The sequence below is a fragment of the Euphorbia lathyris genome, chromosome 6 (genome assembly GCF_963576675.1).
Source record: "Euphorbia lathyris chromosome 6, ddEupLath1.1, whole genome shotgun sequence".
NCBI lineage: Eukaryota > Viridiplantae > Streptophyta > Magnoliopsida > Malpighiales > Euphorbiaceae > Euphorbia > Euphorbia lathyris.
The window spans coordinates 56,080,339-56,098,861 of NC_088915.1; positions in this window are offsets into that span (position 1 = coordinate 56,080,339).

Here is an 18,523-nt window from a genome sequence, read left to right on the forward strand (position 1 = left end):
ATTATAGGGACTGATTTAAAGTTTTAAAATTTTTCATGGGTATTTTAATAATATCAGGGCCCTAATACCGTTTAATTTATTAAACGTGTTTTGAATAAAAAAAAATTAATTGGTATTAAAATGTTTTTGTTTGGCATGCATATTTAATTTTTAATCGAATTGATAATTTGTGTAAAATTGAATATTGTTAATTTGTGAAATTGGCCCAATAGACCGTGACACCGGTTTAAATTGGGAGGGCTAAATTTTAGATATGTGACAACCCTAGAATTCAGTGGGAGCGAAATTGTAATTTTGCATACAAATGGATGTTAACCATTTGGGCCTTTATGGGCCTTAGTCACATATGGTAAAATTGGCGATTTCACCCTAAGTAACTCGGCTTAACTTTATTAGATGATTTTGGAATGTCATGATCATGCATTATATTTATATGTCTTACCGTGCAGCAATGTGTTATGGAGTTCTATGGGCCCTAAATTAAAGTCGGTTTGTAATTTAATTTATTTTGGAAAATATGGCCTGCGTGCCATTCTTTCATTAATGTAATTTTAGAATAGGTTCTATTCATAAAATTGTAATTGGTCATGAAGAAGCCCAGATGGTCCAAGCCCATGGTGGGAGCCCAATGAGACTTGAAGCAAGCCCGTGGAGATTAGATAGTATATCTAGTTTCACTAGGATGTATTATAAGGCCCATAGAGTCTCTACGTTTATTTTGATGATACAATTGCTTAGTATAACATGAAATATAAGTAGCAACGATCACCAGATCATCACCTATGATAATTATATGTTAAAGCCGTATCACTTAATTAATCCGGATAATGAAATATTGAGTCGTTTAAAAGTGCTTTCCAGATTCACACCTCTTCCTCCCAGGTAGTGCTACAGTGTATGACGTGCCCTAGCAGGTATGCTGTAGTAATTAGTGGGCCGTCGAGGGTTAGGATACTTCGGTATGGCTAACGCGTGTATGGTGGTTGGACTCAACGTGGGTAGCATTAGCTCAGAGCGGGCCCTAAGCACAGATAGGCTAAGTGTCACAAAGCCCATCAAACTAAGAGTCCTTGCGGAGGATTGGATAGTTTATCCCACCAAATCGTCAATGGTCGACGGCGGAGCCCTAGCTCGATCGATTATTGATGGATTGTGGATCTTGGTCAAGACAGCCAAATAAATATCACCAATAACGAATTAAAATGGATTACTAATTTGATCTTTGGCTTAAGCCCTTTATTCTAACTCTAATGTAATTTTTCCACATAGATTAAAATCCACATCAAAATTACACAAAAAGAAAATTAAATGGCTGCAACAAGCAACAACTCACTCAGACCACTCCTGGAAAAGGAAAAGCTTTCAGGGACTAATTTCCTTGACTAGTCCAGGAACTTGCAAATAGTTCTTAGACACGAGTCGAAGGAATATGTGCTGACTGATGCCTTACCAGCAGCTTGTCATGCAGGTCGGGGCGTAACCGCTGATCAAATAGCGGGGTACGACCGACATGTTAAGGATGACAGAGATGTGTCATGCATTATGCTGGGTACCATGGTTCCTGATCTTCAGAAACAGTTCATGGAGCAGCACGCCTTTGAGATCATGGATCAACTCAAAAGGATGTTCCAAGATCAAGCTCGTCAGGAAATATACTTGACAACAAAGGCGCTATGCAGCACTACGATGCAAGTCGGGACTTCTGTTAGCACACACGTGCTAACGTTGAAGGGTTTTATTGACATATTGTCAAGGCTTGGCTCACCAGTGCCTGCACAACTAGCAGTCGACATCATTCTTGGATCACTTCCGGCATCCTACAATCAGTTTATCATGCACTACCATATGCAGGGCATTGATAAGTCTGTAGTAGAATTGCATGGCATGTTGAAACTTGCTGAGCAATCCTACAAGAGGACTCCAGAAGTGTTGCTGGTTAACAAAGGGAACGTGCTTAAGGGAAAGGCCAAGTCCAAGTCCAAAGTGAAGGCCCAAAAGGTCAAGCCCAAGGCTAGGAAGGCGGCAGCTCCTAAGGGTAGGTTGGCCTCGACAGATGATATCTATCACGAGTGAAATGAGAAGGGACACTGGAAGAACGTGTGTCCAAAGCTAAGGGAGAAACAGAAGGCTAAAGCTTCTGGTTCTGGCATTTATGTTGTTGAGATAAATTTGGCTATTTCTACATCTTGGGTTTTAGACACTGGATGTGGTACTCACATTTGTTCAAATGTGCAGGGACTGAGAAATAGGAGGTTGTTAGGATCTGGTGAAGTGGATCTTCGAGTCGGAAATGGTGCTCATGTAGAGGCCTTGGAGATCGGAGATTACACTTTAGAGATGCCTACTGGTTTAGTTTTAGAACTTAGAGATTGTTGTTTTGTACCTGCAATGTGCAGGAACATTATCTCAGTTTCTATGTTGGATATTTCCGGTTGTAATTTTAATATTGGACGTGGTATGATTTCTATACATCGTGGCAATATTGTTTATGGAACCGCATTTCTAGAAAATGGTTTATATATCCTTGATCTAAAACATAACGAATCAATCTATAACATAAAAGCTAAAAGGATTAAGACAAATAAACTGAATCCTACATATATCTGGCACTATCGTCTTGGCCACATAAATGAGAAACGCATAACTAGGCTTTACTCTAGCGGAGTGCTAGGGTCATTCGACATACAGTCTTATGACACATGTGAATCTTGTTTAAGAAAGAAGATGACAAAGGCGTTTTTTCACCAAAACTGGTGAAAGGGCTATAGAGCCGTTGGAGCTGATACACTCAGATGTATGCGGTCCAATGAGCACCAGTGCTGGATCTGGTTTTCTGTACTTTGTTACCTTCACAGATGACTATAGCCGGTATGGGTATGTGTATCTGATGAAACATAAATCTGAAACTCTTCTGAGATTCAAAGATTTAAAAAATGAAGTAGAAAATCAACTTGGCAAGAAAGTAAAAGCGCTCCAGTCTGATAGACGGGGCGAATACTTGAGCAAAGAGTTTGTCTCATTCTTGAGAGAGTGTGGGATCGTTTCCCAACTCACTCCTCCTGGTACACCCTAATGGAATGGAGTGTCAAAATGAGGAACAGGACCCTGCTCGACATGGTCCGCTCAATAATGAGTCAAGCTTCTCTCCCTATCTCCTTTTTGGGGATTTGCTTTGGAAACTGCTACTCATATAATTAACAATACACCGAGCAAGGCAGTTGAAGGAACACCATATGAATTATGGATGGGCTGAAAGCCCAACGTTTCCTTCATGAAGAAATTGATAAGTGGCAAATTAGAGTCCAGATCTGTTAAATGCCAGTTCGTGGGTTACCCTAAGGAAACTAAGGGTTATTACTTCTACAACCCAGCTGAGAATAAAACATTCGTGGCTAGGTTTGCAATCTTTTTGGAAAAGGAATTCCTTTCCAAAGTAGACAGTGGGAGTGATATTGATCTCGTTGAGATTCAAGACTCACAAACTCCTGCAGCTCATGCTGAGGATGCTTTAGGAACCGATATAGATCCTCAAAACATTGAGGAGGCTAAACCGGTAATACAGGTGGTGTTTCAAGTAGATTCGTACAGAATTCTGATGAACCCTGTGTGTATATGAAATTCAGTGGGAGCATATCCATTTTCCTAATAATGTATGTCGATGACATACTACTCATTGGAGGCAATATGTTCACACTGCAAGATCAAGCAGTGGTTGAGTAAATGCTTCATAATGAAAGACTTAGGAGAAGCCGATCAAGATCTACAAGGTTAGATCCAACCGACTTCTAGGCTTGAGTCAGGCATCGTACATAGACAAGAATCCATCATGTACTCTATGTTATGTACAAGGCCAGATGTTGTGTGTTGCACCAAACATGACTAGTCGGTGCCAGTTAAACCCCGATAAGGAACACTGGAAGACAGTCAAGGCAATCCTAAAGTACCTTAACCGTACCAAGGATGTTTTTCTTCGTATTTGATGGGTAGAAGGAATGGAAATATCAAGTTACACTGATCGAGACTTTGAGGATGATAACCAGTCACATACTGGTTATGGATTTCTCCTGAATGGCAATGCCATTAATTAGAGATCCTTAAAGTAGCCAACCATTGCCGATTTTATGACGGAAGCTAAGTACATCGTTGCATGAGATGATGCAGAGGAAGTAGTTTGGATTAAGAAGTTCATAACTGATTTAGGAGTAGGTCAAACTCTCTTAAGATCAGTTGATGTTTTCTATGACAATACAGGGGTCATAGCACAAGCACTGGATCCCATGTCGCACAAGAGATCCAAACGCGTACTTAGATAGTAACACCTTACCCGGTGACATTACATTGTAGAGGGTTGACACTGAGAACAATGTCGCTGGTCAGTTTACCAAGGCAATTGGTAGTACTAGATCTATAGTGTTTAGGGCAATACCCGCTTGGAACTAGTTCAAGTGGGAGACTGTTGGTGTGCCCTAGTTCATAGGCATTGGTTCTTATAAAATGTATTTGTGTCACATTAATAAAGGCATTAATCTAGTTCATTTATATCTTATGCTATAATATGAATAGAGAATCCATTGATTGATAATCATAAAACCATGTCCCAAGTCTATTCTATCATGGGAATGATTAGGACCACAGACTTGTATATTCGACGACTGTATGGTAGCAATTGATACTAGCCATAGCACTTGATAAGTCAGTTGTGAATATGGGTACATGTTGTATACATGTGACTGGATCGATCCGCCCGAGAAAACTACATGGTGGTTGTGTCATTAGTTTTCTTAAGTAGGTCTCTAACTGTCTTCAGACTAGATTTCATTATAATATCAATGTGGGAGCTGGTTCACTTTGACATACGCCTAACAGGTCTGTAACAGGATGCCAAATACGGGTATGATTGGGTGAACAGGTGAACACATTAGTATTGATAGTGAAGTGATGGAATTACCACTCACATAACAGTGAGATGATATCACAGGCCACTTGATAAGTGTGTGGCCACACCCTGATAAGTAGTTTACTTATCTGATTCATTAATCTACTTAAGATCAAGAAATATCATAAACATCAGAGAGGATGACAGCCGCCATGCCTCTAGTTTATAATATAGATATCAAATGGTAAAAGAAGTTAAGAGATAACTACAGGGTCTCTGCATCTTTAGACTGCTGAAATAGCTGTATTGGTTAGGGGCAGTAATGGTTTGCTAGAACCCACTTACTGTCTGTGGGCCATGAGCCCACTGCTAGCTAAGGACAGTCCCATAGGATCGTGCACATTGAACATCTGAGTTAGAACTTATAGAACGGTACACTGGAGGGATGAGATTAATTAATTGGTTTCAACAATCTCTGCAGAAGTAGATGGGTCAGCAAAAGTAATCTTAGGTTCACTCTTACTCTTGGTCATCCTTTTCGTGAATGACCCAGTAGCCGGTTCTGGGTCAGCGGTGGTTACTGAGTTTGGATCATCTTCGGTCAGCGGCTGGTATCTACCTGCAGGGTCAGTTTCATCGAACTCTACATGTATTGACTCTTCTAAAACTTGAGTTCGCTTATTAAAAACTCTGTATGCTTTGCTGTTTGTTGAGTAGCCCAAAAAGATAGCCTCATCAGCTTTTGAATCAAACTTTGCTAAGCTATCTTTGGTATTTAAAATAAAACATCTACAGCCAAAGGCACGAAAGTATCCAATATTGGGCTTTCGTCCTTTCCAAAGTTCATAGGGGGTTTTCTTAAGTATAGGTCTAACTAGAGCCCTATTAAGAATGTAGCATGCTGTGTTGACAGCCTCTCCCCAAAAATACTTTGGAAGCCTATGCTCATCCAGCATTGTCCTGGATATTTCAACCAGAGTTCTGTTCTTCCTTTCTACAACCCCATTTTGCTGAGGTGTTCTAGGAGCAGAAAAATTGTGGTCAATGCCGCTGGCTTCACATAATTCAACAAACTTTTGGTTTTTGAATTCTCCACCGTTATCACTACGGATATGAGCTAATTTTAGGTCTTTTTCATTTTCAATTTTTCTAACCAAATTTGAAAATGTCTCAAAGGTCTCATCCTTGCTGGTCAGCAAGATAACCCACGTATACCGAGAGAAGTCATCTACAATGACCAAGGTGAGTGGCTAGATAGGTCCGAAAAGATCCAAGTGTAGGAATTCCAATGGCCTTTTGGTTGAGACGATATTTTTACTATGAAATGACTTTTTAGTTTGTTTGCCTTGCTGACAGGCTTTACATAGTTGATCTTTTTCAAACTTTAATTTGGGTAATCCCTCAACTAATTGCTTTCTAGCTAATTTGGCAAGAAGATCCATGCTGACATGCCCAAGTCTTCTATGCCATAGCCAGGAGTTGTCCTCTTTAGACACTAAGCATATGTTTTTAGAAAACTGATTTTCTAGGTTTAACATATACACATTTTCTACACGAGGGGCAGTTAAAATCAGTTCATTTGTATTTCCCTCGAGTATTTGACACTTAGTATCATTAAATACAACCTTTCTGCCGCTCTTGCAAAGCTGAGCTACACTCAGCAGATTGTATTTGAGACCTTTAACTAAGGAGACAAATTCAATAGTTGGGTTACCTCTGATAGTGCCTGAGCCGACTATCTTACCCTTCTTGTTGTCTCCAAAGCTTACATTTCCACCTCGTTTAAGCTCTAGTGTGATGAACTGAGTTTCATCACCTGTCATATGACTTGAGCATGCGCTGTCTATATACCATAGTTTTGACTTCTCCACGCATGTCAAGCTGACCTGCAGTTTAAACTATTCATTTTTAGGTACCTAATTTCTTTTGGGTCCTTTCTTGTTAGTATAAACAGGTGCAAAATCATATTTTAGCTTGTGACAACATACTTTTGTGGTGTGGCCTGGCTTACCACATAAGTCACAAAAAGGTACCCTTTGTGGGTTGAACTGAGTATAGTCAGCATTATTGTGTTGGGCATGCCAACATACTTTTGTGGTATGCCCTTTTCTTCCACAGAAGTCATATTGGACAGTCCGTTTGTTATGCCAACATATATCCTTTGTGTGTCCCCTTTTTCCACAACACTCACATTGAGTAACTTGCTTATGCTGACTAGTATTTACGTACTTAGCATGAGCTTTACTTCTTTTTGAGCCCTTCTCTTGACTCTGTAACGTGGTGATATCCTTTCTAAGTTTCTTTGACTCAGATTGAACCTCCGTGACAAACTTATGTAAGATTTGCATGTTGGTATGCAAGTCAGAGTTGTCCTGGAGAAGATATCGGAGGTCACTCAGCTTGACCTCTTCAATCTCATCACAGCGCCTACTGAGTGCTTTAATCTTCTTGTTACACTTCTTTGTTAGTGTATATAAGTCACTTAGGGCATTTACCATTTCGTTTCTAAGCAAAAGTAAGGATGTTACCTCATTGTTGTGATTTTCTTGGTCAGTTTCATCAGAGGGGTCAGCATGCTCAGATTGGGATTGGTCAGCTCCATCATCTGCCATAAAACATATGTTGGCTGTCTCATTTTGCTCAGCTTCGGATGATGTTGACTCATCACTATCACTCCAAGTGGCTACCATAGCCTTTTTGCTTCCCTTCTTCTCTTTCTTGAGGTTGGGACAGCTTGACTTGATGTGCCCGGTTTGATGACACTCAAAGCATGTGACAGATTTAGAGCTGTCCTTCTTGTACTTGTCACTTGACTCAGCTTTGTACTTATCATTTTTCTAAATGATCTTTTTCCGTTTCTATCATTTCTCCTGAACAGCTTTTTCATCTTTCTGGTGAACATGGCCAGTTCCTCATCATCAGTTGATTCTGCTTCAGTTGAGTCAGCTTTCATGACAAGGGATTTTTGTTTCTTATCTTCTAATTTTTCTTTCTCTTTGGCTTCAAAATTTTTCATTGAAATTTCATGTGTCAGCAGGGATCCGATCAGCTCATCATATTTGTAGGTAGTCAAGTCTTGAGCTTCTTCTACTGCTGTTTTCTTTGCTTGCCAGCTCTTGGGCAGACTTCTCAGAATTTTCTTCACTTGTTCTTCTTCAGTTAAGTTCTTACCAAGCCTTTTTAGCTCATTTATGATGTTTGTGAATCTTGCATTCATCTCTGAGATGTCTTCATTCTCCTTCATCTCAAACAGCTCGTAGAGTCTCATATGTTGATTGACTTTAGACTCCTTAACTTTGCTTGTGCCTTCATAGGTTACTTCAAGCTTCTTCCAGATCTCCTGTGCTGACTCACAACCTGAAATCTTATTGTATTCTGCAGCATCTAACGCACAGTGAAGCATGTTTATAGCCGAAGCATTATTTTGTAGTTTTCTTAGGTTATCCTCTGTCCACTCAGCCTCACTTTTAACAATTTTCTCATTGTTAACAGTTTTGTATGGCACATGTGGACCTTGAACAATTGCAAGCCATGCACTCATGTTTGTGGCTTGTATAAAGTTCTTCATCCTATTCTTCCAGAAGGTATAGTTTGACCCAAAGAATAGGGGAGGTCTAGTGATTGATAATCCCTCAGGGAGTATCTGTGTTGTTTGGTTTCCTGAAAGGAAACGAGTGCTATTCTCACCCATTTTTAGGGATCAGCTCAAGATTGTTAGATCTTTGAGTAGTGAGCTTAAGCTCTGATACCACTTGTTGGTCCCTGGTAATTAGTTCCAAGGGGGGGTTAGGAACTAATATAACTTTTTCGCGTTTTAATTGGTCTGACTGAAGTTATTTTTGAGAATTTGTTAACTCAGCCTTTGGTCAGCTTGGTGAGATATATCACAGGACAGCTTCAGTCATATGTTGACCAAAGTTGTTTCCTTGATAGTTAGGAATTGACACTCTTGGAAGTCAGCTTCTAACTTAGCACCACTTACTTACTCAGGATCAGCTTAGGCAAATTATATGCTGAGTAAATAAAGCAAACAACACATGCAGTTATAAGAGAGAGTTTAGAGATTACTCAGTATCACTTATCCTGGTTCGGCCTCTCTGCCTACGTCCAGTCCCCAGAGTCCTCCGGGCTTTTTGAATCCAATACTGAGATCTTTAATGGTAGAGCACAAACCAATTACAAGGCAGTTGAATATGCAAGAGTACCTTCCTCTATTCGTCTACTCAACTCCTACTAAGTGCTACAACCCAGCACCTAGATTTATCTACCACTGAAATGCTTACAACCAAGCACTCAGCTTTACACTCTCAATATTCCTATTGATCACAAACTTGTTCCTTTTTGAACTAAAGAACACTTTAGATGATTACAACTCAATCTAGCTTTTACACATAGAATAGAAACGTCGGTGTAAGATTCTTTTTGTATTTGAGTGCTTTTGAAACTTTCTCTCTTGTATTTTTCTTTTGATACTTCAGTACCTATCCATGTTTTTCGATTGTCACTTTATAGAAGGAAATCTGTAGATTTGATCGTTTTGAATTGTCCTAACCGTTAACATCAAAACGGCTCTTTTGGGGAACAATTTCTGGAAAGCTTCAGGCTGCACCTCCATTCCCAATTTCTATTTTCTTCAGGTGTCAGGTTAGTTTTCTAGCGTCTGGTTTGTCTGTTTATGCCAGTTGTCTGTTTCCAATAATCCAACGTCCTATGACTCTCGGAATTAGTCTTTTAGGTGTCTTCGAGGTTCCAATTATTGGTGCAGAAGATTTGCAGACTTTTTCTTTTTGTGAACGAATCCTTCATGTTGTCCTGACTGTTACTCAGCTTCGTTTGTTCTTTTCGAATGTTTCACGGTTCATGCTGAGTTCCTTCAAGGTCAGCTCCATTTTGTTTAACCGCTCCTGAAGAAGTCTTCAGCTTTAGTCGGCTTGGTTTTGTTTCTGAATTTTAACTCCACTCAGCTTCTATTCTGTCATGCTGAGTTCCTTTCTACTCAGCTTTGTTTGTGCCGACTTTTGTCCTGTCTTTTCTTTATATATTTTTGCACTCAATATCAAACATATTAGTACAATTAAATCACAGCATCTAAATTTAATTTCCTCTTAATCATGGATGATTTTGTCAAATCAAAATCTTGTGGAAAGGTGTTTCAACAAAGAGTACCTTCCTCTATTCGTCTACTCAACTCCTACTAAGTGCTACAACCCAGCACCTAGATTTCTCTACCACTGAATGCTTACAACCAAACACTCAGCTTAACACTCTCAATATTCCTATTGATCACAGACTTGTTATTTTTCAACTAAAGAACACCTTAGATGATTACGAAACAATCAATCTAGCATTTACACAGAAAATAGAAAATTTGGTGTAAGATCTTTTTGTATTTGAGTGCTTTGAAGATTTTCTCTCTTGTATTTTTCTTATGATACTTCAGTGATGATCCAAGGTTCTTGATTGTCCTTTTATAGAAGGAAATTCCAGATTGGATCGTTTGAATTGTTTTAGCCGTTAACACCAAAACGGCTCTTTTAGGAGACAGATTCTGGTCAACTTCTATTCCGCCATTCCCTTCCTCTGTTTTCTTCAGGCATCAGATTTTGTCTTCTTGCATCAGACTTGTCTTTTTGTGCCAGTTGTCTTTTACCAATAATCTAATGACCCATGTCTCTTGAAATTAGTCTTCTGTGTATCTTCGAGGTTCCAATTATTTGTGCAGAAGATTGGCAGACTTTGTCCTTTAGTGAACGGATCCTTCATGTTGTCCTGACTGTCACTCAGCTTCATTCGTTATCTTCGAATGTTCCACTTCTATGCTGAGTTCCTTCTTGGTCAGCTCCGTTCTGTTAAAACGCTTCTAAAAGAGCCTTCTAATTTAGTCAGCTTCATTCTGGCAACTTAGAAGAAAACTTCTGAACAGAGTTCTACTCCACTCAGCTTCTATTCTGTCATGCTGAGTTCCGTTCCACTCAGCTTCGCTTGTGCTGACTTCTGTCCTGTCTTACTTTATATATTTTTGCACTCAATATTCAACAAACACATTAGTACAATTAAATCAAAGCATTTAAGTTTAATTGCCTCTTAATCATGGATGATTTTGTCAAATCAAAATCTTGTGGAAAGGTGTTTCAACATTAACCTTCTTCCTTTTCATCAAAGGGGATTCTGGGGTTTCTTCTTCATCCTCAGGCTCTTCTGGCCTCTTTCTCTTCTCTGCCGACTCAGCTTTCTCCTTAGCCTTGTCAGCTTTAACCTTTTCTTGAGACACTAGTCTCACTTTCTTTGGGACAGCATTGATGTCTTTGGAGCAAGTTTCAATAGCCTTTCTCTTCTTCTTCTTGTCCTTAGGGGACTTAGCAGGAGCCTCCACTTCTTTTTCAGGCTCATTTTCAGGCTCAACTTCTTGTTGCTCAGCTTCGTCATTTTCCTCAGCATCTTCAACTTCTTCATATCCTTTCAAAGGCTGATTGTATAGTAACCCAACTAGCAAGGCAACTGTAATCTCATGCCCCCAACTTTCAGTCTCATTGATTGCCTCAATCCTTTTGTCCTCAATGATCTTACTGATCAGAGAACCCAGCCTGAGCTTCTTTCCACTACGTTGAAGAGCCCCAACCAGAAAGACGGGTAAGTTGAGTGGAGTGTAGGTCAACATGTGCCATATGAAGCACTGTTCAAAATTGGAGGCAGATGAGGCTGAGTTGAGTTTGGGGAAGATGAAGGTAGTCAGCACGTAGTGAGCCATCTTCTGTTCTTGCCCCATAGAGGTGCTGGGTATTTCACCTTTATGATCCTTGGGTTTACAGAACCCCTTGATCTTGCCAAGCTTTTCTTTTGGTACCTTTTCTTTTGTTGTCCTAAATTCTATTCCTTCGTCTAGTAAATTTAGCAAAGTAGCTAGATAGGCAGGGGTTATGGTGATTTTCTGACCTTTGACTGTAGTCTCCAAATAGTCAGCATCCTCTTCATCAACAAACATGTTGGAATAAAATTCTCTGACCAGCCTAGGGTAGGATTTTCCGGTGAGTGAAAAGAGACCGGTCCAGTTGTTCTTCTCGATCCAGTCACAGAACGGTTTCTCAGAAGTGATGAATCCTAGAGAAAACCATCTGCATTTTAAGACTTCCAAGTTGTTGACCTTTTTATGGACCTTGATCATATTCCTTTCTATTTGCTTCAAAGAACCAGCGGGGTCAGCTTGAGTGGGTTTGCCAGAGGTTTGGCCAAGTTGGGTGGTGAGGTTAGGGATTTCGTTTTTGCCGGAAGCCATTGTTACAAATGAAGGTTTTGAGGTTTAGGGAGAGAGAAGGGTTCGATTACAGAAGATCGTAAGCGTAAAGAGTAATGAGTGGGGATCCTTCCACTATTTATATAGATTTACGGCGGCCCTATTCATTTAACTAGCCGTTTTACCTAGGGTCGTTCAACCGATAGAGATTCTGTCATTTATGACATCTTCGGCGCATGGGATTTGCCATTAATGTGCGTCTTTCCAAGGTGCCAATAGTTACACGTGTAGGCATTTATTTTATGCGAGTGGGTTTCTACTTGGTTTTGCTAGAATTCGAAGCATTCGCGATGTTGAGTACCTAGTTTTTGTGAACATGATTTTTCTATCTCTAAATAACTCAACATACGTTAATCACTCAGCATGTACATCTACTCAACATAAGGTGATTACTCAATATGTTTATCTACTCAGCACAGGATATTTACTCAACATTTGTATCTACTCAGTATAATCACTCAATGTATATAGGGTGATCATTTCAAGCTTGGTGAGTAGAAGTTTCTTATTGTTAATTTACTCAGCATGGCATTTGCACAATCATTCAAATTTCCACTCAACATTCATTTTTTCATATAGATTTATTTAGAGTGGATTTGACATACCGATGGCTTCCCTTAGTATATTGAATTTTCTCGTGCCAAGGGCTTGGTGAAGATATCTGCAAGCTGTTCATTTGTTGGCACATAGGTCAGCTTGATCTCATCCTTTAGTACGTGATCTCTGATGAAGTGATGTCTTATGCTAACATGCTTCATCCTGCTGTGTTGGACTGGATTCTTAGATAGATCAATGGCACTTTTGTTGTCACATCTGATCTCTATTTTCTTTGTTTTAACTCCATAATCCTCAAGCTGTTGGTTTATCCATAGGACTTGTGCAACACAGCTTCCAGCAGCCACGTACTCAGCTTCGGTTGTAGACAGCGCTACGGATGATTGCTTCTTGCTGAACCAAGATACTAGACAGCTTCCGAGGAAATGACATCCTCCCGAAGTACTTTTTCATTCTAGCTTATCTCGTCCATAGTCAGCATCAATATATCCAATGAGTGTGAAGTCATTTGAAGTTGGATACCATAGACCTGCATCAACTGAGCTCTGCAAGTATCTAAAAATTCTTTTTACAGCAGTTAGATGGGATTCCCTAGGGTCAGCTTGATATCTAGCACAATAACATACTGAGTACTGAATATCAGGTCTACTAGCTGTGAGATAAAGTAAGGAACCTATCATACCTCGATAGAGTTTACTATCAATTGACTTACTCTTCTCATCCTTGCATAGGACAGTATCAGTACCCATGGGGGTTGATATGGGTTTGCAATCTACCATGCTGAATTTCTTTAACATTTCTTTGGTGTACTTGGACTGACTTATAAAGATGTCATTCTTTCCTTGCTTGATTTGAAGTCCAAGGAAGAAGTTGAGTTCACCCATCATGGACATTTCAAACTCAGTTTGCATCTGTTGGCTAAATTCTTTGCACAGAGATTCGTCAGTAGCACCAAATATCATATCATCTACATATATCTGTGCAAGTAGGGTATGTTTACACTTTTTCTTAATAAATAAGGTTGTGTCAGCTTTTCCCCTGACATAGTTCCTGGTCAGCAGGAAATTGGTCAACCTCTCATACCAAGCTCTTGGAGCTTGCTTTAGGCCGTACAAGGCCTTTTTGAGTTTATAAACATGGTTTGGAAACTTTGAATCTTCAAACCCAGGAGGTTGATTAACATATACCTCTTCGTTTATAAAGCCATTAAGAAATGCACTTTTTACATCCATTTGGTATAATTTAAAATTCATGAAACTAGCATAGGCACACAATATACGTATAGCTTCTAGCCTAGCAACTGGTGCAAACGTTTCTCCATAGTCTATACCCTCTTGCTGACTATAGCCTTGGGCTACAAGTCGAGCTTTGTTTCTAATTACATTTCCATGCTCATCTAGTTTATTTCTAAAGACCCACTTGGTTCCTATGGGGTTTTGATTCCTAGGTTTAGGTATTAAATCCCATACCTCATTTCTGGTGAATTGGTCAAGTTTTTCTTGCATGGCATTAATCCAATACTCATCTTGCTCAGCATCAGCAAAGTTCTTTGGCTCATGCATTCAGACGAAGGCAACGTTGCTGAGGTATTTCCTAAGTTGATCTCTGGTCATCAATTTGTTGTTGGCAGCATCAAGGATGGCCTTTTATGTGTGTCCCTTTGGAATCTTTATTTCCTTGGGCAATGTTGAGTCGTTTGGAAGAGGTGTTTCTACAATCTCTATAGGAATAGATTGGTCAGCAAATGATATTTCAGTTTCTTGCTTACCTTGGGTCAACCCTTGTACAGATGACACAGAGGCTTCTGGTTGATCAGCGGAAGCTGAGCTGACTTACCTATAGGGTCAGTTTCATCGAACTCAACATGTACAGACTCTTCTACAACCTGAGTTCGTTTATTAAATACTCTATATGCTTTACTGTTTGTTGAGTACCCTAAAAAGATCGCTTCCTGAGCTTTAGCATCAAATTTAGCAAGGTTGTCTTTTGTATTGAGTATAAAGCATTTACACCCAAAGGCACGAAAGTATCCAATGTTGGGCTTTCGTCCTTTCCAAAGCTCATATGGGGTTTTCTTAAGTATAGGTCTAACTAGAGCCCTATTCAGTATGTAACATGCCGTGTGAACAGCTTCACCCCAGAAGTACTTTGGAAGCCTATTTTCACTCAACATTGTCCTAGCTATTTCGACAATAGTTCTATTTTTCCTTTCAACAACCTCATTTTGTTGAGGTGTTCTAGGAGCGGAGAAATTGTGGTCAATACCACTGGTTTCACAAAATTCATCAAACTGTTGGTTTTTTAATTCTCCACCATTGTCGCTTCTAATGTGAGCTACTCTTAGGTCTTTGTCATTTTCAAGCTTTTTAATCAATGTGGTAAACATCTCAAAAGTTTCGTCCTTGCAACTCAGCAAGATGATCCAAGTGTACCGAGAGAAATCATCTACAATGACCAAGGAAAATTTCTTACCTCCCAAGCTGAGTGGCTGGATAGGTCCGAAAAGATCCAAGTGTAGCAATTCCAATGGTCTCTTGGTTGAGACAATATTTTTGCTATGAAATGACTTTTTAGTTTGTTTGCCTTGCTGACAACCGTTACACAATTGATCTTTTTCAAATTTTAATTTGGGTAATCCCTCAACTAATTGCTTTCTAGCTAATTTGGCAAGAAGGTCCATGCTGACATGCCCAAGTCTTCTATGCCATAGCCAGGAGTTATCCTCTTTAGATACTAAGCATATGTTTTTAGAAAACTGTTTTTCTAAATTCAACATGTATACATTTTCTACACGAGGGGCAGTTAAAATCAATTCGTTTGTATTTCCCTCTAGTATTTGACACTTAGTATCATCAAATACAACCTTTCTGCCGCTCTTACAGTTAAAATCTTACCCTTCTTCTTGTCTCCAAAGCTTACGCTTCCACCTCGTTTAAGCTCTAGTGTGATGAACTGTGTTTCATCACCTGTCATGTGCCTTGAGCATGCGCTATTTATATACCAAAGTTTTGACTTCTCCATGCATGTCAAGCTGACCTGCATTTCAAACTATTCATTTTTAGGTACCCAATTCTTTTTGGGTCCTTTCTTGTTAGTGTAAACAGGTGCAAAGTCATACTTTAATTTGTGATGACATACTTTTATAGTGTGGCCTGGCTTACCACAAAAGTCACAAAATTTTACCCTTTGAGGGTTATACTGAGTGCGGTCAGCATTATTGTGCTGAGCATGCCAACATACTTTTGTCGTGTGCCCTTTTCTTCCACAGAAGTCACATTGGACAATCCGCTTGTTATGCCAACACACATCCTTTGTGTGCCCCCTTTTTCCGCAGCATTCACATTGAGTGAATTGCTTATGCTGACTAGTGCTTGTGTACTGAGCATGGGGTTTGGTTCTACTTGAACCTTTTACTTGACTCCGCAAGGTTGTGACATCTTTTCTAAGTCTCTTTGACTCAGATTGAACCTCCGTGACAAACTTATGCATTATTTGTATGTTGGTATGTAAGTCAGAGTTGTCCTAGAGGAGATATCGGAGGTCACTCAGCTTGACCTCTTCAATCTCGTCGCAGCGCCTGCTGAGTGCCTTAATCTTTTTGTTACACTTCTTAGTTAGTGTATATAAGTCACTCAGGGCATTTACCATTTCGTTTCTAAGCAATAGTAAGGATGTTACCTCATTGTTGTTTTCCTCCTGGTCAGTTTCATCAGAGAGGTCAGCTTGCTCAGATTGAGGTTGGTCAGCTCCATCATCTGCCATGAAGCATATATTGGCAGTTTCATTTTGCTCAGTTTCGGATGATGTTGATTCGTCACTGTCACTCCATGTTGCTACCATTGCCTTTTTGCTTCCCTTCTTTTCCTTCTTTAGGTTGGGACAGCTTGACTTGATGTGCCCAGTTTGATGGCACTCAAAACATGTGACAGACTTGGAGTTGTGCTTCTTGTACTTGTCACTTGACTCAGCTTTGTACTTATCATTTCTTCTGAATGACTTTTTGCCGTTTCTATTATTTCTTCTGAACAACTTCTTCATCTTTCTGGTGAACATAGCCATTTCCTCATCATCAGTTGACTCAGCTTCATTCGAGTCAGCTTTCATGACAAGTGACTTTTTTTTCTTATCTTCTGACTTTTCTTTCTCTTTAGCTTCAAAGTTTTTCATAGAGATCCGATCAGCTCATCATATTTGTAGGTAGTCAAGTCTTGAGCTTCTTCTACAGCTGGTTTCTTTGCTTGCCAACTCTTAGGCAGACTTCTCAGGATTTTCTTCACTTGTTCCTTTTCAGTGAAGTTCTTTCCAAGCCTTTTGAGCTCGTTTATAATGTTTGTGAACCTTGCGTTCATTTCTGAGATGTCTTCATTCTCATTCATCTCAAACAGCTCGTAGAGTCTCATATGCTGATTGACTTTAGACTCCTTAACTTTTCTTGTGCCTTCATAGGTTACTTCAAGCTCGTAGAATCTCCTGTGATGACTCACAACCTGAAATCTTATTGTATTCTGTAACATCTAAAGCACAGTGAAGCATATTTATAGCCGAAGCATTATTTTGTAATTTTCTGAGGTCATCCTCTGTCCACTCAGCCTCACTTTTAACAATTTTCTCATTGTTAATAATTTTGTATGACACATGTGGACCTTGAACAATTGCAAGCCATGCACTCATGTTTGTGGCTTGAATAAAGTTCTTCATCCTATTCTTCCAGAATGTATAATTTGACCCAAAGAATAGGGGAGGTCTAGTGATTGATAATCCCTCAGGGAGTATCTGGGTTGTTTGGTTCCCGGGAAGGAAAGGAGTGCTATTCTCACCCATTTTTCGTGATCAGCTCAAGATTGTTAGATCTTTGAGTAGTGAGCTTTTAGCTCTGATACCACTTGTTGGTCCCTAGTAATTAGTTCCAAGGGGAGGTTAGGAACTAATATAACTTTTTCGCTTTTAATTATGCTGACTTAAAGTTATTTTAAGAGTTTTAAGAGTTTGTTAACTCAGCTTTTGGTCAGCTTGGTGAGATATGTTTCAAGACAGCTTTAGTCAGATGTTGACTAAAGTTGTTTTCTTGTAAGTTAGAAATTGACACTCTTGGAGGTCAGCTTCTAACTCAGCACCACTTATTTACTCAGGGTCAGCTCAGGCAATTTATATGCTGAGTAAATAAAACAAACAACACATGCAATATAAGAGAGAGTTTAGAGATTACTCAGTATCACTTATCCTGGTTCGGCCTCTCTGCCTACGTCCAGTCCCCAGAGTCCTCCGGGCTTTTTGAATCCAATACTGAGCTCTTTAACGGTAGAGCACAAACCAATTACAAGGCAGTTGAATATGCAAGAGTACCTTCCTCTATTCGTTTACTCAACTCCTACTAAGTGCTACAACCCAGCACCTAGATTTCTCTACCACTGAATGCTTACTACCAAGCACTCAGCTCAACACTCTCAATATTCCTATTGATCACAAACTTATTCTTTTTCAACTAAAGAACACCTTAGATGATTACAAAACAATCAATCTAGCATTTACACAAAGAATAGAAGATTCGGTGTAAGATCTTTTTGTATTTGAGTGCTTTGAAGATTTTCTCTCTTGTATTTTTCTTTTGATACTTCGAAAATGATCCAAGGTTCTTGATTGTCCTTTTATAGATGGAAATCTGTAGATGGATCATTTGAATTGTTTTAGCCGTTAACACCAAAATGGATCTTTTAGGGAACATCTTCTGGTCAGCTTCAGACTGTTCCGCCATTCCCTTCCTCTGTTTTCTTGAGGCGTCAGGTTTTGTCTTCTTGCATCAG